Consider the following 26,038-nt stretch of genomic DNA (forward strand, 5'->3'; position numbering starts at 1 on the left):
TAGGTGCAAGCCATGGAGAAGTCTGTGTTGTCATACACTGGTCATTTTAAACAAAGGACCTCTTGTTGTTTCTTTCCATCATTCACATGTTGTTGCCCTTCCAGAAAAGGAGAGCTGGTGAATGTCCAGGGTGTGTCCTGACAATGAGCTGAGAAGTGACCAGCACACATGCTGGATCTTGGGACTGCTCTGCAGCAGAGGTGTCTTTCCCTGTTGGCCAATACAGCAGGATCTGAGGTCAGTAAGATAATTTCTTTTTATTTTTATGAAATGATATTGCTTTTTCACCTATTGTAAGTTACCTCTGGAAGGAAAAAAGCGTATCAGTACATATTCTAAATGTAAAGTTGTCTCAGAACACTATTAAACTACAGACACTGACAGTCCTTGCAGGGGGCGTGTGTATGTAAAAGTATGTGGAGAAAAAAAGCAGCAATCATTGAAACTGTGTACACTAAGAAAAGGAGCTTTGTGTGCTTCCAGGAGGGAAAAGAGGAGCTGGAGTGTGATATTTAAATACACTTTTTAAAGTGCACATTTGTGCTTGCAAGTAAAATGGTAACAGATGTACCAATTCGATCAAGGCTGTTCATCTATAAACTGAGATGTTTCCAGATAATAGCATGCATTAGTAGGATAACAGGGATGGGTAAAATGGGCATCAATGCCTACCCTTGAGTTTACACTAGTTTATTTCAAGAGTCTCACAGAGAGTGCTAACAGGAGTGCTAGGGCAGGGGTGGTGGTTCTGGGCAGGTGCAGAATCACAGGACAAGCAGACACTGGAGAGAGGCTGTTGGGGTGGCAGGAGCTACCAGGACAGTATCAGTCATGAGCACTGCCCATGCCTCATGTGCTGCCTTTCTGGATACCCAGGAGGGAGATATCAAGGAAATCCTTGGCCTTAGGAAGGAGAGTCATTCCAGTGGGCTCCAAGAGAGTACAGAGAGAGTCCCCCAGACCTGCAGGTGTTGGTCATAAGCAGAGCTGGGTGCCAGCACCTTTGTGTTCCTTTTCATGCAAGTGTGGGTTTCTTGGGTATGAGCATCTGGGCTCTCAGCCAGAGCAGGTGGGGACACGTCTCCTTGTGTTTGGGAGTGCTTGGTTATAAGAGTCAGTTGTGCAACATCAGTTTTGTTTTCAGACAAGAAGTCCCCTTCCTTTCCTAGGAAGTGGTTTGCTGGGATTTGCTACTTTATCACAGGTGTTGCAATATTGTCTTATAGTCTCAAACTTCAGGAAATAAAATGCACTGAGTGAAATCCCCCACCCCACTGTTTGTTTTTTTTAACTGGATGTGATCTTATAGCTATGTCCAGTGAGGAAAATCAAAATATTTAGCTGTTAGGAGTGTATTGACTTTCATAAAATGTGATGTTGAAAACATTTGTTGAAACTATTACCTTGTTCTAAGCTTGAAATAGCTACTTTATTTTGCAAATATTATTGTCTCTTGTAGTCTGCATCTTCAGAAAAAAAAAAATCCTCAACTTGCGTTTTATTTTGATAAAGATTCTGAGAAGGTAAGCACCCCTTTTGTGCTTCACTTCTTTTTGGACACACTCTTTGTTTGTGTCAGAATTTAATAGAATTCCAGAGTCAATTAAAAATTACTGTGGCTTCAAGAATTTACCTGAGATGTTGCTTCATCTTTTTGTTGGCCAGGTAAGGTATGTTCATAATTATCCAAGTAGATGTAAGAAAAGTTTCTGCGCAATTGAAATTAATGAAGGATATCCCCCTCTACTTGCCTTATTTCTAAAGCTTTATTTTGACATATGGTATTACTTTTTATATTGGCACTCAGGCTTGTTGCACAAATGGAAATGAGGACCTAAGCAGTGACCAGCATTTTTAGAAAGATAAGTGAGAAGTGTTTTTTGATTTCTTGGCTATTTAAGTACCTAGCATATGTTTCAGCTTATTTTATAAGAAATATTTGGAAAATAAAGTAAGTACTTCTCTGGGTGTTTTTTTCCCCCTCCCCTCCTACATATTCTGGTGAAACTTTACTAAGTTTAAAAATAAAACATCTTAAGTAAGTTTTTTCTCTATAATTTCTGGGCTTTATTCTTCTAGATGGGATTAAAAAATTATTAGGAAAATGTGCAAAATGTCAGTCTTTCACATACACCCACATTTAAAAATAGCTCTCCTTTCTTTTGGGCTCTTGCAGACATAGGTAACTGAATTTAATTTGGGCATCAGTTCCTTAATCATTTACAGTTTGAGTTATTTGGGGTGTTCGGTGCATCACCAAGTTTTTGAGTATGAAATGCTTACAAGGCATTGAAGGTATCAGGAAATATGGTACTCAGTGCTCCACACAGACTTTGGTTTGGTTTGTACTAAGCATCTCCAGAAACAATTTCACTAAAAAGCCTAAGGTGTTAATTTACCTTCCTGAGGCTTTGTTGATGAGGGATTTGATGTAATTGCAAAGTACAAGTATTTTACCTGAGCAGTTAGATGTTTTAAAGTTGGCTAATTACTATTTCAGTGAGGATGAAGATGTGGCTTTTGCATCACCTCCCTGTGGCAACCCACCCAAACCCAACAGAAAGATGATTAATGATGTTTAACTGAGCTATCTCCGAGCCTCTGCTCCAAGGAGCTGCCTCAAGAAGATCCTCATTACAATGCTAAGAGTACCTAACAGTACTTCCTCCTGTTTACTTTTTAATCAGTTACCTAAATGTGATCTCATTAAAACCACATAAACGATACTAAAAAGTCACAGATAAGTTCTAGGCACAGATTTAAATCTCAGGTATGGATTTGGTTTACAGTCACTTTTTGGTTTTTGTTTTTTTGCTAAAGAGTTCTCCGTGAGGAAAGGAATGTCTTATAGACTAAATATATAAATCTTTCTTCTTTGACCCCTTCTGAATGAAGTTTCTCTATTTCAGTTTAAGGATTGCATATTAAATTTGCTGTTCCTTGTAAACACAAAGAAATTGTGAAATTTGTTGTTCTCCAAGTGGAATCTGATGAAACATTTGCAGGGAGGCATTTTGAAGAAAGGATGTACTCTATGCTAGTGTATAAAAAATAACCAAATAACCCAAAATTTCTTAAGAATTCTCAGTTTAGTCAGGTACTACTAAATTCTACTAAATTCTAGTACCTTGGTAATTCAGCTCTGAGTATTGCTAAACATATTTGTTGGAGGATTTTATCACTGGGTATTGCTGCTCTTGCCTTTTCTTGCTTTTGCTCCATGTATTAGAAATAGTGTATCGCATACAAATGTTGCTATTAAAACAGTCTGAATTAAATATGTTTCTTTTGGGTCATAGAAAATGTATCAAATTCATATATTAGTCGCTATCAAAATTCTGTAGCCTTGTTGAAATTATATTTAGGTCCAAATCTTTCCTAACGCTGTAGCAAAGGCTCTGTCTGCTTAACAGTGACATTATTCAGTGAGAAGAAAACTTGACATCAGAGTCTGTATCTAAAAGACTCCACAGAGCAGCTCTAAATGCCAGTTCCTTCTGGTAATTATCCCTGCAAAAGAAATGATTATTTGCTTTCTGGTGTGTTGATCTTGGCACTGTTGTGAGGGGTCTTTAAGTCCTTGTGACTTGCACGTGAGTTGAAAGCACTCGGCACGAGAGTTGTTTGGGGAGTCTTCCCCCAAGATGTCAGGAAACCTTCGTTAAATGTGTGTGAAGCTCAGTCCTCTTCATCGTTTTTTTGAGACATGCCATGCTGTGTGTAGGTGTGACTTTCACCAAGTTTTCTGATGTGCTGTGAATATAATTAATAGACATTTTTCACAATGTGCAACTTTACAGTATATAAATATAAATATATATATAAATATATATATACTATATAAAACAGTAAACTTAAGGGAGACCAGAACACATGCAATGGGTTTATGGAAAGCAAGTCTCCCTTTGCCAAGCACCATGAACATCCCTCAGAAAAATACGGATGGGTTGAATAGATGCACAATATATGGATCTGGGAGGTGGATTAAAACTCTGAGGCTTTAATCAAGGGCCATAGTTTAGGCTCTGACTTCAGACTGTGTTGCATGTGTTTCAGCCATTGGAAAAGCATTTCCGGAGGGGGTGTGTGTCCATTCTGCCCTCTGCATTGCAGTTGTGTACCCAGTGCTGTTAGGCTTGGAAGTAAGGTGGGGACTGTTTCACAGGTAACTTTTCCTAAATTATTAGTTTGTAGCTTTCTAAAGCTTTCACAAAAATTATCAGCTCAAGTATTTCTTCATTGTTATTACTTTTTTTTAGAGTAACTGGTAACGACATATGTTGAGGTTATGTGTGTAATCTGTCTATACCTGGTTCTCTGTGTACTGTCATCACTCATTTAGAGAACTGAATGCATGTGGTGCAATGGTACTCTTAACAATATATCTAAACCCCTTAACTCGCAGTTAAGGGGTAGTGTCTTACAGAAATGTTGTGTCTTACAGAAATGTTTGCTCATTTTATGCTTGCTGCCAGCATGCCTACGGCCTCCTTTTACTGTGGGGGACCTACAGACCATGTGACTGGACTGGTATAGGTGTGTAGGTCTATGCTTCTTGATATTTCTTGACATTGCCAGTGAGGTCCCAGAAAAGCAGTCGAGACTTCAGAAAGTGCTTCCAAATGAGCTGGAATAGTCTGAAAAACAAAACAAATATAGGTGGATTTTCAGATGAGAAAAGAAAAGGGATAACAATGATGGTGTTATACTAAAAACTCCCCACCACCCCTGCAACACACTCCAGCCAATCAATCAGAAATGCCCCAAAAACTGCCTTCAGAAAATAGCCAAGGTGACTCTAGATGCCTAAATTCATGATTGAAAGAGACATCTCCACAGTTTTGCATATGTATTTATGACTTCAGGGTAGAATTTGGAAATGGCCAGGGTAATGCTTGGATCTCCCCTGGAGACCCCAGCAGATGACTAAGTTCAAAATATGGCCACTACAGACTGATAATCTGATTTCTTATGCAATTTTGTTTTGAAGTTGGGGGAGGAACCTAACCTCCTGTGCTTGGAGCAGCACAGGAGTTAAAGGACTTTGATTGGAAGGGGAGACCCAGCTTGAAACTGAGAGTGTTTAAATGTGCATCTCCTAGGGGTGTACCAATAAACATCATCCACAGGGATGGTGATGATCCCTACAAAAGGGATTTTTCTCTCTTCCTCTGCTACTGAGGAGATGAGAATGAAAGATTAATGTGGCCTGATGGAAAGTAGCTATTATTTCTGGTTCCTCTTAAGTGAATTTCTCTTCCATTTTAATATTAAGTAACCATTGGAATAAAAAAAGACTTTGTTTGAAAAAAAAGAAAAAAAGTAGGTCTTTAATGTACTTGCCTCTGGTTGATCTCCAGAGGAAGATTTTTTTCATCTATATATTGGTTCATTTTGATGATATGTCAGTCATTTCTGTTGCATACAAGAGGCATGATTTTACATATGGCTTCTGTGTTCTCAGAGAGAACAATTATTTGCTTTCCTTCAGGGTGTTTTCATAACAAATATCTTATTCTAAATTGTAAAAATATATCATGTATGTATGAGATACAATGCTTACCAAGCAAATCAAGCAAAGATTTTTTTCTTTTTTTCTTATCCTCTACCTTTTAAAACAAAACAAAACAAACAAAATCTTAAGCATTGAATTGCAAAAGATAAGTACAAAAATAGTTCTTATAATGATTGTGATAAATGTTTAACACATGCTAAATATTGTAAATACAGAGGGATAGGCCAAAAAAAATAAAAGGCATGAGAATGGGAAAGAGGAGTTTTGATTTCCTCAAAGGTTTTGGAATCTCAAATGTAGAAGTCTCTTTTTTCCTCAAAGTCCATCCTGTTTTTCTCAGTGCCATAGGAGCGTCCCTTTCAAAGCTTGTAATCCATTTTTAATACCTGCCATAGGTCCCAATTTTTAACTTCAGAAATAAGATGGGTTTAGAAATTTTAAATAGCCAAATCAGTAAGCTGATAAGATCAATTTAAAGCAAATTGATTGGAGATATGTATAGCAATCATCAACAAAATTCCTTTGCCAGTTGCAAGATTATGTATTACAAAACATGCTGACAAAAAGGGGAAATGAACAGAAACTGTCAATACGTATTGGGTGGACTTTCCCCTCCCATCTCCACTTGTCAGACTTTATTTTTACAGAGTCCCCTCACACTCATAACTTGATACCAAAAAGAGTTAGCGTGGTATGCTGGGTGACAGGTGACCCTGCAATGGAGGTGTCTGCCTTGCTGTTGCTGTTCCATTTCTAAGTCAAAAGCAGCAAAATTGTGCAGTTTAGAACCTGAAGTGTGCAAATGGCTAGAAACTCAGTTCAAAAGCCTGGCTTTCAGCTCACCATGAAAGAAAGCAATTCATCAGGAATCATGTGTAGTCAAACCACTTTTAAAGGTGTCGCCTTCAGTATGATTCAGCACTGACTTTGCTTAGAAGAAAGTCCTGTAAAATGATGAACAATTGTTTCCTACTCAGGGCTAGAGGAAAGCTGGTGTTCCAAAAATGAAGTTCTGAAGAGTGTAAGACTTGGTTGGTTGAAGTAAAAGGGAAAAAAGTTCCCCTATAAATACACATTATTTTTCTTGATGTTCCTGGGATGCAGGTATGTGATCTCCTCCTGCCACAGGGTTTTCCTGACTATTACTGTTCTAGGGAGCAGTTGTCTATGTTTTAACAAAAGCGTTCCCTCTTCCCTTCAGGTAACTTTGGAGTAACATGCTGCAGGATGGACACTTGCCAAGGTTTTGCACTACAGTGGATAATGTAGACCAGGGGAAGAGATGAAGGTGTTGTGTTGTTTTCACTTCACTGAATGTTGAAGTGGGGATACTGCAACACGCCTATATCAAACCAGGAGTCCCGTGGAAAACAAATATATACGGACGGATTCTTGCTAGATGTTTCAGAGAGACATTTATTTCCCCAGCCGCATGGCCGGGGCTCTGCCGAGAGACTCTGCTACAGTCAGCACCCGAGCTGCTTTGCCCGCGCAGGGGAACACAAACCAACCAATGGGGAACGAGGCTGAGCAGGGGCAGGGAAACCCCATGCCTCCCTCAGGACTACATGGCGGGGGAGGAGACCCCAACAACTGAATGGAGACACATTGATGTCCACCTCTTGCTTCAAAATCAGTCCTCTTCAGAGAGGACCCTCTTATTAGTGAAACAGTAACTTTCCTAACAAATCAACAAACCTCATAATTTAAATTCTCTCCAAAGCATTTAGTCCAGCTCTGTTCTCTCTTAATTATGATTTAACTTAAAATTCAGGAACTTCTTTTGTTTGAGCATCTTGTAATGTTCTTAGTTGTAACAGAACTATACTTTTCAAAATGAGCCTAGCTATGTTGCTGCCAAAGGAAGCTTTATTCCTAAAGAGTTGGCTGGACTGTCCTCATAGTACCAACATGGAGGGATCTTCAAAGGCCAGCTGAGCCAGAGGATGCCAGTGCTTTGGTCGCTAAAGCCCTGAAGCGCAATAGCACAGTGTATTTTTAACTCTTGTGGCTAAAAGCAGATGTACACACTTGCCATAGTGAGGTACAACTCTGAACTTGGTTAAAATAATTAAGGACTACTAGAATACAGTTTTGTATGATGCCAGTTATTTTTGGGTGATACGATCAATTAGAAATTTTGAACTAAATAAGTTTATGAAAAGAGCATGTCGATTTGTGCAATAAGAGAGCTTGAGGAGTATTGATTGAAATAAAACAAAACATTTCCCAAATATAAATGTACAGTTAGAAATGTGATATTTTAACAAATATACTAACTATAATAAAAATAACAACTCTTGCATCTGTGGTGGTAAGGATTAGAAGGGTGATTCTCTTAAAAGCTTTATTTTTCCATGCTAGTGAAAGTGTGAAAAATCATTGGTATCTTTTCTCCAATTCAATAATAGTAAACCTAAAGATTGCAGTCAGCTGCTAAACTGCACTGTGGGAATTATTTTTTGTTGATGATGATAAAAAACAATTCTTTTTTCTGTTGTGTTAGAAGCATGTGTTGATTTTACGCTTGTATAATCAAAGCTGTGTCTTTAAGGATGACTATGGAAAAACAGATAGAAAGGATTCTGGTAAAAAGTAGCTAAGTTAGGACAGCACAATCCTGCTCACCTACTACCTGAGTCTGTAGGATCCCAAACTCCTACAGGAGTAGCCACCTTCTTTTTAAACAAGTCTCTCTGGTCATTGTGTCTGCTTGAATTATAATCCCCCCCACAAGATATGTTTCTGTCTAAGCTTCTTAAGGATTCCTAGGTCCAGAAGGGGCTCTCGGAGCACACCCGTGGCATACCAGTGAGATCAAACCCAATCCCAACATGCACTGGCAGCTTTTTCTTTCCACTGAAAAGGAGTCAGGTTGAGCAGTGGTTTTCCTTTCGTGTAATACTCCAGTGGCAAGAGTGCTCATTCAGGCACTGGAGTGGGTACGTGAGGCTTTCCTCTGCCTGGAGGGCCTCACCGCTGTCTTAGCAGCTTTTCTGGGGATTTCCTTTTGCGCTTGCAATTGAAGCTGTGCTTAACTCAACCCTTCCGCTAACAGGGCTCAGAGGTGATTATTCAGGACTCAGGATTACTTTCTAGGAGACAGAGTCAGTTACTGAGATGCTGCACGAGCTTGGGCAGAGATCAAACCGAACAGCTCTGTAGTAGCTGACTGATGGGATGCATTCACACAGGTTGCCAGTGGAACATTTGGTATGATTGTTTATTTCTCATAGCATGGTTGTTATGCTCGTTTAAAAAAAAAAAAAAAAACAGTCCTTCTGGACAAATTCGTCCTGTACTCTGATTTGCTTCACTTCTTTACACAAGTTATAAATAGAAGCAAAATATTTTATGGCAGAATATGTTCATTTTGCTGTTAGCTGGATTGGAGGAAGGTTGTTTTTCTGCTTTCATGAATTTGGTAGCTTGTTCAAAAATAAAGCTGCTGGTAATATACTATAATTTAATTTCAAAATAATAGATTCAAAAATTATTACTTAAGTGATGAACATACATGTGTTTCAAGCCTTTTAAAGCTTATACTTGAGCAAGCCTGGCATTACTACATAAGCACTAGGAGGACTGAACTAGGAAACCCCTCCACCCAAACTTCCTGAAAGAGCCCACAGAAACTGGGAGACACAGTCAGTTTTACAGCACTGCTGGCACTAGAAGCTCATAAAGAGAAACTGATGTAACACCAACTACCAGTTATAGGTAAAATGTGTGAAGTGGTTTTACAGAACTAAGAGATTCTTGTACATGTTTAAATAAGTAATTAACAGAACCCATTCAAACTGCAAGTTCTGGGAGAAGACAGAGAAAGCAGCCTATTCCTAACTGATCCAGTCCGAGCAATGTTGAGCCATATCACTAAACCCCAATATTTAACAGCTTCTCTACCCTTTGCCTAGTAAACCAATGTTTACTAATGGCAGCAATTGTGTATGTAAGGTTGTATTCTTGATAGAAATGAATTCTGTGTATACTTGCTTATACGCTTGTAAAATGCTGCAAAGAATGCGAGCATAACGTTAATACAATTCCTCTCTAATACTTCAATAAAAATATTTAAAAACATAATCTCTGAAAAGTTTGAGATATAAAATGTATTTCTGCTTGCTAGTCACTATGTTTTAGCAGAAATTTGGGCAGTAAGATAGGGAAATCTGTTAGAATTGTGGGAGGTGAAAGGATTAAAGGGAGAGAGAGAGAATTTTTTTCTCCAGAATTATAAACAAATTACTGTATCAGTGGCTATATAATAATAAAAAACCAGGGTGTTCAGCAAGTAATGAATTTGAAACTTTGAAAATGGGTGAACTGCCATTTTTCTGGAAACAGAATGCTAAAATAGGTGGGAGTTGTTTCACTGTCTGGGCATCTTTGGCACAGAACTAGAATATTTGGCCAGTTAGGAGAATTTGGCTCAGCACAGCATTTTACAGCTGCACTGCTGCAGTGGGAGTTGCTCTGGGGGGCCAGAAATGAGTCTGCAGAGGACACACACAGAGGAGAAGAGCTGCTTCCTTGTCCTCACTCCTTGTATCTGCTCACTCACACATGTGCAAACACACACATACATGCTGCACACATACGAGACATGAAGAAAACTTTTAACCTTGGCTGAACCAACTAGATTTGTAATTGTCTGAGTTCCATGATCTCTGATGGGAGAGGTGGGGACTGGAAGTGCACGTGTTCACTCATTCTCCTCTCAGGGTCTCAATTGTTGTGCTACCAGGGATTTACAAGGCCCAGAGGTCATGGCATATGTGACTCACAAGTCCTATTGGCTGTCTCCAAAACCTCTCTGCTTCTGCTCCATTATGCCTATATGTAAGCACCCACACACGTGTGCATCTGGGCCTACAGCAACTGATGTGTATGCTAGCTACATTTTTACTAAATATCTACAAAATTTATGTGGGGCTTCAGACTACCAGTTACATTTGGATTGAGGGTCAAGAGCCTTGACATCAAAATCCATCTTAATGGCTAAGATGGGAAACACACAGGTTTGAACCAACCTGTGACCAGCCACACTGTCTAAAGATTGCCATATTTCTTGGAGTGGTTCTGGCAGATGGGAGTTGTTGATCTCCCAGGTAGCGCCTGGGTTTTTGATGGGTGTTGGGATCAGTTTACCTGTGTAGATGTAATGGGGCTGATTGAAAGAGCCGAAAGGGAGAGAATAGGGCTAGAGAGGAGTCTGTCATGTTAGTGAGGTAGAGTAAAAATGAACAAACCTTAAAAAGTAGGACTAGAAACCCTGGCTTGATGTTTCCAGTAAGGTGTTTTAAGAACCATAGACAACCCCTTTTAAAATAATAGGCTGCCTTAACATATGACTATCCAGATGGCTTGGCTGTGCTTCTGACAAAGGCACAGATTTTTACCTCTGTCACTAACCTCTGTACACGCAAGAATAAAGGCGTAACACCAAACCTGCATATATATGTAATGTAAAACAGAAATTATGTAGCAACTGTCTTGGATGAAGATTTAGAAGAACCTCTGAGGTTTTCGAATCCATGTTCCTAAATCTGGCTCAATATGAAGAAACACTGCTAAACAAATCCTGCTATTGCATTTTTTCCTAATAGTAACTCCAGAAAAAGAAGAGACAATATAAAAAATAGATTTATGAATGCTTCTCAGTGTCTTAGTTACAATGCTTGCTCATACATATTTTATACATTTTCATGGAAGAACACTTTTGATGCGAGGCAGAATACCATAAAATCTCAACTGTTTTCTCACTCCATTTTGTATTCCCTGCTGTTTGGCACCCACTCGCACATTAGCTTGCCAAAAGAGTGGCTTGACAATTAGGTATGTTAGCACAATTATGCATTTTATAAACTATGCAAAATAATGCCCTCACTGATATGCTGAATAATCTTTTATCTCACAGCTTTTTGAAAATTATTTTGTAAACAATGCCCCTATTGTTACTTCATTGGTATGATAGTGCAGTACACAAGCATTACCAAAGGGGAACCGTATCTTGTGCTTCAGGCCATAAACAGTCTGCCGTGTCCTAAAGACGTGGTTACAGTCATTCATCACCAAAGTATCCGAGGACTTTCCAAGTGTGTCTAACATCTGGCATTGTTTGCTCTCTTACTCCTTTCCCACAGTGAAAGTGTGTATGGCAAAAATATCTCCGTTTAGACTTTAGAACTGGTCTGTGTCTCCTTGCTTGTATTTGTTAGAGAAAACATAGCCAAGAAAGAGTCTTTGTGGAGAATGGTCTTCTCATTTGATGAGGGAGTTTATTTCATGGATTTGACCCCCAGTTTTCCCAGATTTATATCTCTGCCAAAAGATAAACCTTGGCTTTATTGTGGAGAAAATCACAGTGCTGGACTATGTTAACTGATTATCGCAGTGTTCTTTCTACTGCTTTGGATGATTTTGTGCTGGGGCCTGTGTCTATTATGAACCCTGATGGCAGAAACCAAGACATTGGATTTAATTTCATTTTCTGTCTGTAGCCAGCTCAGGTTGAGAAGGACTACATATGGTGAGTTTGTGATCACTTTTATTTCCTGAGCAGGTCCACTTTAATGTCAGGTACTAGTTAGTACAGATCTGGTATGCATTTCAGTTTGCTGCCTTGGCTGCAGGAGCAGGAGATACTGAATGACTGCAGACTGGACTACAGTGCCAAGTACCTTCTCTACTTTCTCTGCAGTTTTACTTCATTCCCATCACTGATTTGTTTTTCCCTTGTTTATTATCCTAGTTATGGTCACTTGCATCATTTTTGACTTCAAATCCTTGTGTTTCTGTAGTTCCTGCCTTGGCTTTTGCTGGTTTCATATAAAGAGGAGATTAGTAAGGAATGATGGTACAAGGTTTCTTCTGGGCCATTTCAGTGATAGAGAACCTACTTTGCTATTTTTAATCTCTGGAAAATTTTCTTCAATACCTGCCGCTTCCACAAGTAAAGAGCTGTCTGAGTGGTTCTTCAGCCACAGTGAAGGATCACTCTGTTAGCCTTAGTACAAAATACTGAGCAGAATAAGGATGTTTTGATGCCCTGATTTAAAAAGTCACCAAGGAAACAAAGTGCCAGGTGGTTTGTCAGCCACAAAATTAGTTGTAGCACAAGTAGGTTAAGGTAAATGTAAGATATTGCTAGCCTTATATAAAAGGAATATGGAATCAAAGAAAACTGTACATCAGTCTGTGTAGAGTTGGTTTGTCCTCTATCAGGCAAAGTTACCAGGTTACAACTGCATAAAACAAACCACTCTCTAGCCTTGAGAAATTATTTGGATTCTTTCTCATTCCCCCTTTTTTTCTTCTTCCCTCCTCCCTTCCTACCCCTTGTTCCTCCTTGCCACCTCCACCCAGGCTGCCCAGCAAAACTGTGGACTCTCTGTCCTTGGAGGCATTCAAGATGTGGCCAAGCAGAGCCTGAGAAACCTGCTCTGGCTGCACCTGCCATGGTTTGGGTGAGCTTCCCCACAAGTCCCTCTCAGCCTGGGCAGTTCTGGGATTTCACGGAACTGGCTGCTACATGACACAAGATGCAACGGTAAAATGATCAGTTCAGAGCCATGTGTTGAACCTCCTCTTCTTTAGAGGCTCCTGTTGTAACATAAACCTCTTCCTTCCTGCCCAAACCTTTAATGGTTATTTTATAAAAGGCATATCATTCTGAAAAGGGATTTTTTTTCTGTTTTATTCACTGCTCTCATTTTGTATTTCATATATTCATGGAATGAGTAATCTGTAGCAATTGAGGATATTATATTTTATTTACCACATCAGAGTCATCTGTCATGCATTTTGCACATCTATTTAACATACTTTCCTACTTTTGTCGTTCTGTTTATTCTGAATTCTAATAGGAAGCAAACTTAAAGTCGAGAAACCTGAAATTGTCTGGCTGAAATCTTTGTGCTTCTTTTGCATGGCCTAACATGCAGTCTTGCTTGGACTGTCACATTGCCTTACATTTTGCATACTTATTAATAATTAATCCAAAATTCTTTTAGGTTTTTAGCTTTGTTTAAAGCCATATTTTGCATAAATGCCTTAAAGAAACAGAAACTTGCCAATGGAAATGAGGTAAAGATTAATTTTTACTCAAACACTTTGGTTTTGAAGAAATCAGGTAAAATAATCTCTAACAATTCTTTAACAAATATAACAGAAGGAAAGATGGCATGACCCTGGAATGTAATGTAAGTTTATATAATTAATTAATTTTACATATCTGAGTGGACAATTAGGTGTTTCCCAGCTAGGAGTCTTCTTTTGCTTCCTCCAGATAACTGGGATGCTGGCGATTATTAGCTACAGCTTGGGAAGGCTGCATGCAGATCATCTGTGCTCAACACAAAATGGCATATTGCAAACTGACAAGGACCCAAAAATCACACCCTCTGTTTCCCTCCTCCCCTGAAACAGGGCTCAGGACTGCAAACCTGCTGCAGAGACATCTCTGCTACTGCTGCTGCTCTGTTTTCTCTCCAGCGTCTGTTTATGCTCAATACCTGAAAATAGATTTTCAAAGTGTTTAATGTGTTGACTTTGCTTTTGATACTGTGAAGTTTTCCAGATGTTGTTGTGCTTGGTAACAATTATTTCTAGGATGATCCTTGCTAGGTGTTAACGTCTGTTAGTCTCATTTTGTTTCCCCTCTCTTGTCCCTTAGTCTTTCTCAGTCTCATTAACATAGGAATCATGAAGAGCATTTGAAATACTACTACAATTTTGGGGAGGGTTGAATTTGACCATATCTACAAAAAAAGCATTTTATGATTGAAAGGCTTCACCAGACACATTAGTAGTCTTAAAGGCAATATTCATTCTTGCATACAAGTAAAACAAACACTGCACTTAATGTGTTCCTTAAAAACTGCGTGGCACTGAAAAAAACCCAAACCAGGTAATAGTGGCACTGAAGTGAAGCATTTCAAACAAAACCACAGAGATGATTTACCCAAGTGCAACAGCAGCTGTCTGAAAACAGATTTATTTCCAATGTTTGGGAATCCTCACCTCCCTTTTGCTCATCCCCACAGTAGTTATTTCAGTTAGATCAGGTGGCTGTGCATACATCATCTTTGCTATCAGGTACGTATTGCAACATTTTGAGTAGAAGTAACACGAGGAAAGAGCAGTTTGATAGGGGTATAGTGGAAGAAACAGAGGAGGGTAAAAAGCTGTGGTCCTTCCCTCCCTGTCTGCTCCTCACAGACGACCAGCACAAGAAGTGATGAAATTTCTTCTCTCCAGTCAATAGGTACAGTTAAATGTAAAATGAGAAAGAAATGTTCTCCTTTCAATAAAGCAATCAGCTTCCAACCAGCAAGTGCAGAACCACCATTGCTGGATAGGCAGCACTTGCACTTTTGACCCCGTGTTTTGTCTAGTGAGAAAGCAGAAGGCAGAGAGGGAACAAGTTGTTTCTGGCAACCTTTTAACTCCTTTGATAAGAATTCACCAAAATTGAACCAACAGAAATAATATGAGTGAGACACTATTTTTTCAAGCCAGTAAGTGTCTGAAAACTTCAGAAGCTTTTGCCAGTTGTCTAAGTTTACTTTTCCAAGGTACACTTAGAGGAAAGTTTTCAGGTAGCACTAAATTTGCCGGACCACCTCTTTGAATTTGTTCTAAGGCGGTGTAAAAGCTTTTATTGTTGCAGTAAGTAGCATCAGTTAATTGACAAGTACATCCACGTCAGGTTTCCGGATCCTGGCCTTTTTGAATGTGAGAGTACTAATCCTCAAACATTACCTTCCTGCTCAGATGCTGTCTTGAAAAATTGCTATAGGCAACTTGCATTATAGGAGGCATCTGCTCTCAGATTAAATCATTCTGTAGCCTTTCTATTAATTTGGTGTCTTCGGTGCTACCAGACAATCACATAACCTTGACAACCACAACAACAAAAATACACTTTTCTGTCTGTGGCTGGAGATGATTACACACTCTCCAGTTGTATTACAGAGACAAGACTGGATCACAGTTTTACAATGTTATGTTTTTGCGCTAAAGCATATAATACTGAGAAAAAAAGAAAATAGTAATATCTGAGAGTGCCTTCTGGTATAAAGCATGTTAGCACATAGCTTATAAAGATACTAGAAATATAGTTTTATTTTTGAATCGCTTTCATACAACCATCAGGGTCCAAACAGAGAATGTATGGGGTAAAAGCCTGGGAAATGGCAACCATAAAATGAGAAAAAAAAAAGAATGTGTTATGAATTATATCCCTAAACAGAAAAGCGCTGACTAGCAGTTTTGGGGTGGTATTTTTGGTTTTTAAGTGTCCAACAATCATTTCTACATCATGTTATGTTGAAAAGGGAAACCTACCAGTAACACAGATTATATGAGGTAGGGGAGCTGTTTTGGCAATCATCTGGAGCAGAATGTCAGTGCCTGGTTTCTCTTATGGCTGCCTTGCTTGGAAGCAGGATTCAATCTGAATGAAAGTAATGCCCCAAGCAACTTTCCCATGGACATTTCATTGCCTGAGGTTTAGCAGTTCTGACAAGAACATGTTTTGGTTAGGGGTTGTGAAAAGAAATCTTACCCTGTCAGCTAATAGTCCCTCAGACCGAACAAAGAGATGGTCTCTTGTGGAGGAGAGGGGGGCCACCATAAAGACAAGAACACAAACTGAAAGAGAAGCAAAATGCCTTCAGGTCATCTTGTGTAATTTTTAAAAAAAAAATTTAGATTAAAAGCAATGACTCTTCTTATTCCTCCTACCCTTTTTTTCTAGTCTATCACATTTCCAGGAATTGTTAATGCAGGCAGGCCCTTTGTGTTGCATTGCTGTAGAAGGTAGTGTGTGTAATTTGATGTGTGGGAGTGGAGGTTTTTTAAAATCAATTTAATCAATTGGAAAAAAAAAAAACAAAAACAAAAAACAAAGCAAAATCCCAGAACAAAAAACATCCACTCTTTTCCAAGTGTTTTCTTCTCAGAATTAACATATATGTCTGTAAAGGAGTGATGCAGGACTTTGCATGATCTCATCTAGTGATAACTTTTTTATCTCCAGTTCCCAAAGACACGAGAGAGGCCAGGGCGTGGTTTAGGGGCTGTTAATACCTACTCTCTAGGTCCTGCCAACTGCCTTCAGCTGCACAAGCCATCCTTTAATGGCCTCATAAAATGTACCCTGGTGTCTCTTTGGAGTATTAATATGCTCTTCTATGTGACAATTTCATCTTTCGAATATAAAATCTTTCCATACAGTTTTTATAATGGAAGAATATGACTAATTAACAGATGGTAAAGAGAATTGGCTAAATAGAAAGGATTTGTTGCACTTTCTTATTTTAAAAATATTTCTGATTCACGTATCGTAAAGTAGAATTCCTTGTAGTCAATGTTAGCATCAGCCAATGTTCCAGCCCAATGCCTAGATGCTTGATCTCTTCAAACTTACTCAGAACTTGTTCTGCCTTGTTTCATCTGATATTCTTATCCCTTCAGGTTAGCAGCTGGACCCAACTGTTTTTTTCACTGGTATTGGTGTTTCTTCAAGCTTTTATTTTGGACTACTGAAGTCACAGCTCCAAAAAGGCAGTGGAAGGTGGGAGGGTCACAAATTTGGAACTGCAGTGTGCCTTTATTTATTCCAAATTTCATTACAAAGTACAAAATAGGAAATTGGTCCAAGCACCCAAAACACCCTGTCAAAGGTTAATTGCATCAGGATGATGCAAAATTCTCCTAATCAGACACCATATCAGTCACCATAATTACTAATTTCTCTTTTCAGTGAAAAGTAGACAAAATGGAGATTATTACAACTATGTTTTACTTGGCTTCCATAAAGGCCATACTGTTGAATTAACTTGAAATCTCTTTGCTTAATTAAGTGAAAATGCTTAATTTGTTCTCACTTCACTATTCAGATTTTGTGTATGTAAGGAAAGAGAGTGTGGTGGATAAAGGAAAAGTCTGTTTGAAATCTAGTCTTTAGTCCCTAATACTCTCTGAATTTATTATTTGTAAAGGCATTTATGACAGTTTTCTAATGCTGTTGTTTGTCCTTCCCTTTTACTCCTCTTTCAGTTATCTTTAGTTTTTCCTCAGTTATGAGATACATATAATGGGATACTGGATTTTTCATGTAACAAGGACACTTCTTGGATCTAGTGGAAGATTAATGATCCACCACAAGGGTTAAAACAAGCTGCTAATGTTAAGTGCAGTTGGTGCTGTATTATGATGGGCTGCAAAGAAAAATTTATCATTCTTCACTTCCATCCTTTAAAAAAAAAGTTTTAAAAAATTAAAATATTGACTTAAAACTTGAAATGCACCAAAATAGATAGGTCAGGAGATAGCACTTGCAGCAATTTAGGATTAGATGTGGTTTCATATTATCCCTAAGTCATGGATCAGAGGAATAAATCTCTTTTTCAGTGTGTGACTTCAGTTGTGGTCATGAATAGAGGATATAGGTTGGGGCAGATATTCCACTGATACAAACTGTTAGATCTCTGCTAAAATTGATTGGACTCTGGCAATCTGTATCATGTGGAGGCCTTGTACAGAGTCTCCAGAAACATACAGAGAAACAAAACCATGCAAAACAATGCAGAGAAACAAAACCAGCTAATGTTCTGCAGGAGGAAGAATTTTGAGGAATTGCTTGAATTGGCCTAAGTAATAAAATGAGACTTGAGGGTAAAGGTGGATTAAATAGTAAATAAAACCCTTCTGGGAGTGAGTTGTGATAGGTTATGGAAAAGTCGCACAATGGAACTGTTACTCCAGTGATCACTGGTTTGGATAGATTCAAAGCAGAGGGATCATGAATTTGAAATTTCCTATGTACCCTTGTTTGCTACAAAACTTAATTCTTGATTTCATTCTTTATGTTATATAAAATAACCTGAAATATCACTCTGAAAGACTTGAAGGTATTTCAAATCACAGAGACTGCAAGAGCTATGCTGACATTTTTTCCAGAGTGGTGACAGGAGAATAAAATCCTTAAAATTTGCTTTTTAATAGGTAATTCCATTTGAAAAAAATGATAAATTTTTATTGGATGACTTATACAAGCAAATAGTGATTACTGTACACATGTAAATGATCGCTGCTTAAGTCCAAAATTGAGAGTAGCAGTCACCTTTAAAAAAATCACTGGTGGTTTGCATTATCTCACCGAATGTGTGTACATTAGGGGTTTATTGTAATCAATGGAAAGTTCTTGCTAATAGGGGACCAAAATGAAATACATTTAGTGCCATGTTTAATGCATTTGCTGATTCTGTATGTGAAATTGTCTAAGTTAGCATATATACAAGGGAGTTTCTCATTCTTTTCAGTCGAATCTTGCCATCCTAAAAAAATAAAAGTCAGGCTCCTATGATCTTACTGATCCAAGTGCCCTCTTAATTAAGCTTTCACTGAATCAAACTTAATATCTTTGTCAAATAAAGTCACACTTCTATGTATCAGTGTCAAAGCTACTAAAGATAGTGCACTGCTGAGACACAAGGGGAGGAAATAACCTTTCTACAGTTGGGAGGTAGCATCGCTTGTATGAAAATCTTTGGATCAGAAAGGGTGGTTTTGTTCAGGAAAGAAATATTTTCCCATACAAATACTATTTGAAGGAGGAAAAGACTCTGGACAGAGTGCAAAAGTGTCTCATCTTACAGCTGTCCTGAAGGGAGACGTCTTCTGGTAGATTACTCTCACTGCAGCTGAACATGGAAGTGCATGCACAGAGTCAATACAATGACTCACCATGTTGTAGCTGACAGCTCCCACTGAGTGATATCTGGGGACAAAGTATTTGTACATGAAGCACACTGGGATATTCTTCTCAGAATACTGACACCTTCATTTTTGAGAATAGTTAGCACAATTTTCTGTGAATTTGTAGAAATGTTCTCTGAAAGCATGTTACCTAGGATTTATTCCTCAGTGATTCAACTTATCAGTCTTCCAGAACTCCTGAAAAGAATTTTGGTGTGTTGTAGTATCAGGCTAATTATTGTCAACAAACTGTGTGATGTAACTGATCTTCTCCTTTCTTTATGATCCCTGACTGTGCTGAAGAGTCCAGGGCTGGCATGACATCCTGCTGAATCCCACTGATGTGCCTGTGCACTGCAGACACCTGCTGCCCTGTCTCAGCTTTATCTCTTAACTGGGTCCACAGGACAACATTTCCTTGATAAAAGCATCAACCTAATGTCCAGTGGCAAACAAAAGGAGTATTTGATCTTTTACCTCAAATAGGAATATTCACCAATGTTCTGTTCATATCAATGTCACGGACTTTCTGGATTTGGAAGTCCTCACCTGCCTTGGGAATGCTTGACAGGCAAAAGCTTTCAGGGCTCTCCAAAGGATTCTTGGCACCTGAAGTGCAGAGATAGGAAAGTGAAGTTGTTTCTTCCATCACTGCTCTGAATATCTTCACTGGGTATGTTTTGCTGCAATCCAAGTTACCTTAATGCTATAACTTGTCACCTCTTTGTTATCCTCCCCCAGTCTGGAGGAACAATTTTGGGCATGCATTCTGCTATTTAATCTGCAGATGCCATGTCAGAGTTTTGAATTCTTCTTTTGATTTAATATTATAAGTGTTTCACTCTCAGCCATCTGAATAGATTATTTTTGGATCTTAGAGATCAAAGTAAGTATTTTTTTCCAGATCCTGCTTCCTCTATAAGGTCCATTACATAAATATTTGATGGTGCATAATTACTTGGTATTTGCATTCAGTGAGAACTGAATACTAGTTTGAATCAAACAACACTGCAGATCTGTTCATCTGTGTGATTTTAAGTTTCCTTGGGGTTTTGTTTGTGGGTACAGTTAGAGAAGTATTTCTGAGGGAAAACTATTTGGTTTGTGCATGTGCTGAGCTGACAGCCCCTCACTGATGGTACTCGAGTCTGGGATTAACTTGAACTTGCTCCTTTCCTGCCTTGGAGTAATTGAAAACAGTGAAGATTAGCTCATATGTTAGATGCAGTTTGTCATCTCTGGTAGTCTTTCACTCATGCTGCATTAACAACATCTTCTGGTGATTGTATATGTTAGTTTATATAGAGTGAAAATGACATCTCGGAGAGAAAAGGAGTGGAAAGTCCTTAACTAGTGCAAAGTCAATATTGATTTGCTGATGTTCAGCAGCAGACTTGCTTACCAGTATTCCTGAAAGCTCTATCTTGGTCAGGGCAAAGGATGTTGGAGTCGCTGATCAGTGTGATGCTGAGTAGGCATTCTTTAACACTGCCTTCACTGCTAATTCCAACACACTCAAAATATGTTCCAAACGATGAACAGTATTACCCAATTTTGATCTCACTAATGCTTTCGGGATCATTTCCTCCAGTATTTCCTCATCTTTTAAGTATTCTCTTCAGCACATGAAATTAGCTGTGGAGACCTTAGGCATATTTACTTCATTGTTCTCACAACACCAGGAGAAAGAGTTAGTCCTACAGGAAACTTGTTTTGTCCTTAGGCTTGGTGTAGGCTGCTTTTGTTGGCTGAGCAGTAATACATGGAGTAGAGTAAAACTTTTTAATAAGATATAAATAATGGGTTTTGTAACAAGGTCAGATATGGAAGATGAAAAGATGTCTGAATTCTGTCAGAGCTGCCTTTTGTGTTTGCTTTCTTACATGTCAGTATTTATTTACTCCCTCGATAACATTAGGAAATTTCACCACATTTCTGAGAAGGAAAGATTTCCGTATTTTACCCTTACTTACTCAGCTGTCCATTACTCAGATCCAGCTTCAGCATCAAAAATAGACTTGTTTTCCCTGACGTTCCCAAAAACTGGCTTCTGTGCAGATACCAACCAGACATGCTGCTCTTGTAAGGACAGCACAGGGTGCCCTTTTATATCTTCTATATGTATAATGAGAAACCTCTCTTCCTGAACAAAATGGTGCCTAATCATTGTTCATGCAGCTCTGTCCCTCAATTAACACATTTCACATAATTCCCAGAAGACTGGACTTAGTTCAGCACATCCCTTTAAAAAATGAATGACACCAGTATTTGCACTGAGGAGTTTCATAAAGAAAAAGGAAGAACCTGATATCAACCCATATTTATCTACCCAGATTTCAAATAAATTAAAACATTGCACTACATTCAGCTTTCTGGTGTCAGGTCTAATTACTGTCTTAGCATCACAATAAAAATGATAATTATTTCAATCCAAAGAATTGAGATACTTAAAAACCAATTTTCTTAATAGCATTACACATTTAAATAAATCAAAATGGCTAATTTAATTCAGGCAATGACAATATGAAAAAGTTATCCTTGTGGCAGTCTTTCAGAAAAAGCATTTTTGCAATCAGATGTGCAGTTTGACTTATGTCTTCATATCTACTTTCATTATCTCTTCTTAATATGTATGTTTCATTCTAGAAATTTGCTAATTGGGTATATGTAAGATATTTGGTTGCTAAAATTATTTCATAAAAATCTATAGAGATAATAAAGGTAAATGACAGATTAGAAAGCAATTTTCCTCCTAGTGAATAATTGTCTCATTAGTCCATCTCTATTATTTATGTATACATTGATTATAGTCAGAATGATCTCCATTAAAACTCTCACCTTTTCTAAATAAAATAGTTTTCAGTTTATATGTATTTTTTTTTTTCAATCTTGTAGCTTGGTTTAATAGGAAGAATTAGAAAGTGCTCCAAAATTAAATTATCTATGTCTGTCTATCTAAACTGTAACCATAAATTATTATCTGAAATAATGACTATAATTTTAAGGTCAAAAGCTGTATCCTTGCTATAATATATCATGTCGATTATTATAGATTGTAAATTAATGGACAAATTGAAGTACAAATTGGGGGAACAGAAGGAAGTGTTAAAAATACTTTAGCAAGTGGTACTCTGCATCAGCAAAATGGAAGAAAACCTGATTTAAGCACTATTATTTGCATTAATACAAGACTCAAAATCTGTTCCACAATCTTCAACTACTGGTACTATAGTAAAATGAACACTTGGAGTATATCTATGTTAATGAAATTGCTTTTTTGGTAGATTGAGAGCTACATGTCTTCGTTAGTTCTCTTTCATCACCATTTCATGTCCCATCCCCATCTCTGCTTTTTCTAAGTTTCACATGCTGCAAATGGAGCAAACACTGAGCTGTGGGGAAGAGCTCCCTTCCTTACCCAGTCTAGGCAGTGTTAGACAATTGAACAGTTAGTTTGGTACATATAAATGCCAATGTGTTAAAAATCCTTTTATCATTATTCCAGCAACACACTTGCCTGAAACTTTCTTTTTTTTCAAAAAAAAAAAAAGAAAAAAATTTGTAAAGTATAATTGTAGTCTGCATTTTACATAAGTGCTGCTAGGCATGCTTATTTGCCATACACAGAATGAGAGTATCCAGTATAATTTATAGATGAAAATTATATAATGCAGGGAGATAAATATTCAGAATATATATGGGACAGCCCAAATAAAATATTGATCATCAATACATAAAAAATATTTTCTCTCAGTGGCCTTTTGACAGAAGCAAGTCTTAGTGTGGCATTGTGATATATTTTTAATATAATACAAATCTGAAGGGACTCTTAATCAACCTGAAATAAACTGGTGGCTTAGAGACTTAAAGGAGAAGTAGTGCTGTTATCAATAAATTTAATTTCCATGCATCATCTGCTTGTGTTTCTTTTAAATGCCTGATGTACTACACTTGTGTGATGCTCTCAGAGTAAAAACTGCTACTTTCAGGGGTTTTTTTGCCCTAGGAGGATACAACACAGCAAGAAAGTGTCTTCCCTTGTGTTGCAGTAGGAATTTGGGAACAATCCATGTCACTGCCCCTGGTTTGCAGTGAGTGTACAGCTCATGAGACAGAAAGCCTACCCAGCTTTCCAGCTCAACAGTGTTTGCTGCTTTTACCAAGAACTTCTATTTGACAGCTTAGGCATAAGAGAGATGTGATAAGTTTTAAGCATCTATGGAATAGGTAGACAAAATGGACAACATTTTAAAAAGACTGAGGTTTTGCTATTCTGCATTTCTTATGCCATTCTTTTTCATTATTCCAGGTTACAGATGAGCATGGTGGGACTGTGGAAATCAGGGCAACAAATGCTGAATGTTTAAAGAGCTGCTTTGCATAATGGAGATTGGGACCGAGAGGAAGCCTGATGAAATGGTTCCAAGCTGACTGATGTCTTATGTGATAGTGTAGGTCGAATCTTTTTAACTAGTATGTCTCAAATGAATAGTGATGAGAAAAGTTCAAAATATTAGAGGAGGGAAGAGTTTGTTTCAAATAACCTTAGTAATTTTAGAAAGAAAATCCTCTTCTAACATTACTCATTCAATATTTCTTTCTAGGGCAGCAGGATCAGACAATAGTGAACCATAGGCCATGACTTTAGCACATTTCAAAAGCAGAGTCTTGGAAACAATAGTTCTGGAAGGGAATTTAGGTGAGTTTGGATTAAAGAACATGTATTTCAAAAACGTTGAAGAGGAATGTGATTTTTTTAGATTTTGCATTATTACTGTTATAACATAACTCTTTATAGAAACAGCAATTGATATAAGGCTGGAAATCTGGTTACAAGTGCCTATCCTATAAAAAATTTCCTTGTGACCTGATTTTGATCTTATATTTACTGCTGTATTAGTTCAGAAAGTCTAATTCTCTTATAACTAAAACTTTATTCAGGGGAAGGTCACTTATGCAGTAATGGAAAAGAGCTCACTTTAAAATACTTTAATATATTACAGGCCTTTAATTTTTAATATAAATAATATATTGAACTATAATATATTAACTTTAATATATTTGCAGTTGTAGGTGTTGCTCAGGGAATGCACAGGCAGGAGCTCGGTATGCTTAATCTGGCTGAGTTCAGTGCCCATTTCCTGGGCTGAAAGGACACAACAGGAGTTGGCCTCATTGTTGATAGTTTCCATCTTGATGTATTCACTTTGTATAATTCTCAGAAGGACTTTTGAGTTTTTCTGTTTTAGTAGAGGTGTTATACACAAATGTTGGATCAGAATGTAAAAAATTTGAGAATTTGCAATTTGAAAGAGTGACTAGCTTAGTTTGTCAGTCATATTTATAAGACAAGAGGCTTGGGAAGCTGAGAGAAAAAAATGATGTGTTTCTGCATTAAACATCTTTGGCACATGTCAGAGAACAGTAGGAGAAACAAAGCTGTACTAATGTAAATGTCTGTGCCCAGTGCATAAGCAAACTCAGAACATGTTCTGCATGAAGGGGAAAAGGCGTGCTTGAATGCTTAATGCAGAAGTATTTGAAGGAAGAAAAGACTGTGGAAGAATTTTACCTGTTTATTTTAGTGAAAATCAGTAATTTGGAAAATTTATTATAGTTCATAACATTTCAGTTCATTATCGTGCTTCTGTTGTTTACTTCACTCTTACAATTCAACCCTCCTTTCGTTTACTGAGAAAATGAAGAATTGTTACCTCCTCTTTTATGTTCTTCTGATTCGAAATTCCATTGCAACTGCTAATTTTCTTTGCCTCTTATACGCTATTTGGTTTCTTCTGATGTTAACCACTTTGTTCAGTTATCAATTCAATTAATATATTTCCTAATTAGTGGTGACAGACCTTAAATACTACATATTTCTGAAGCATTTAGAAACGTTCAGCATAATGCTAAATTTTACTGTGCTGCAGTAAAATTGAAACACCTTTCAATTATGTAAACTTGTTTAAAATGTAAGCAGACTGCCTTTTGATTATTGCATATGAGGTAAATAGCATGCATAAGAAAAACAAACTTATTAAAATCCAAAAAGTACTTTTTTCTTAGATGGATCTAACATTTTCAGTTTTCAATTAACACTCTCTGGAATGATTGGCTTGATAGGAGATGAACTGATTGATTTCTGCCGTGGTTTTAAACCCAACATGTTTTGTAATTATGCCCTTTGAGAAAAAAATATCTGTTTTGTTTTCATTTCATTAGTAGTTGAATGTTGAGTTGCTCATGGGAAAAAAAGGCCATCAACCATCTATTTCTGTGGTATTTGTCAAATCTATGTTATCATCTTCAAAACAGAAAACAAGTTGTGTCTAAAAGTTTTACTCTCATTTTGATATCATTTTAGACATAATTTAATATCTGCAGTTTATAAAATTCCAGACATATTTGTGAATTTGTGAATTTCCGTGGGAAACTGCTAAAACTGATGGTGATTCAAGGCAAGAAGTTGTCTTTTCCAGAGTACGTCTTGATACTGTTTTGTCCAAAACCTGGCAGAGGTGTGATAGAAATCCCAGTAATGACTGCCAATACCAAATGCCGCTAGCACAAAACTGGGGTTGTCATGAGTGAATGAGACATGGCTTGCACATTTCAGTGAGTATAAAGGAGTGTACTGGGAATTCAGTACTCCTGGATTTAGTTCTGTGATGATACAGAGGGAGGGAAAAGAAAGTACCTTTTCTAACAGTGCTTTTTTGAGGTTACTTTATAAAGGCTTCCGAAGTGTTGCTTTAT

Source organism: Aphelocoma coerulescens, chromosome 4 (assembly GCF_041296385.1).
Source record: "Aphelocoma coerulescens isolate FSJ_1873_10779 chromosome 4, UR_Acoe_1.0, whole genome shotgun sequence".
Lineage (NCBI taxonomy): Eukaryota > Metazoa > Chordata > Aves > Passeriformes > Corvidae > Aphelocoma > Aphelocoma coerulescens.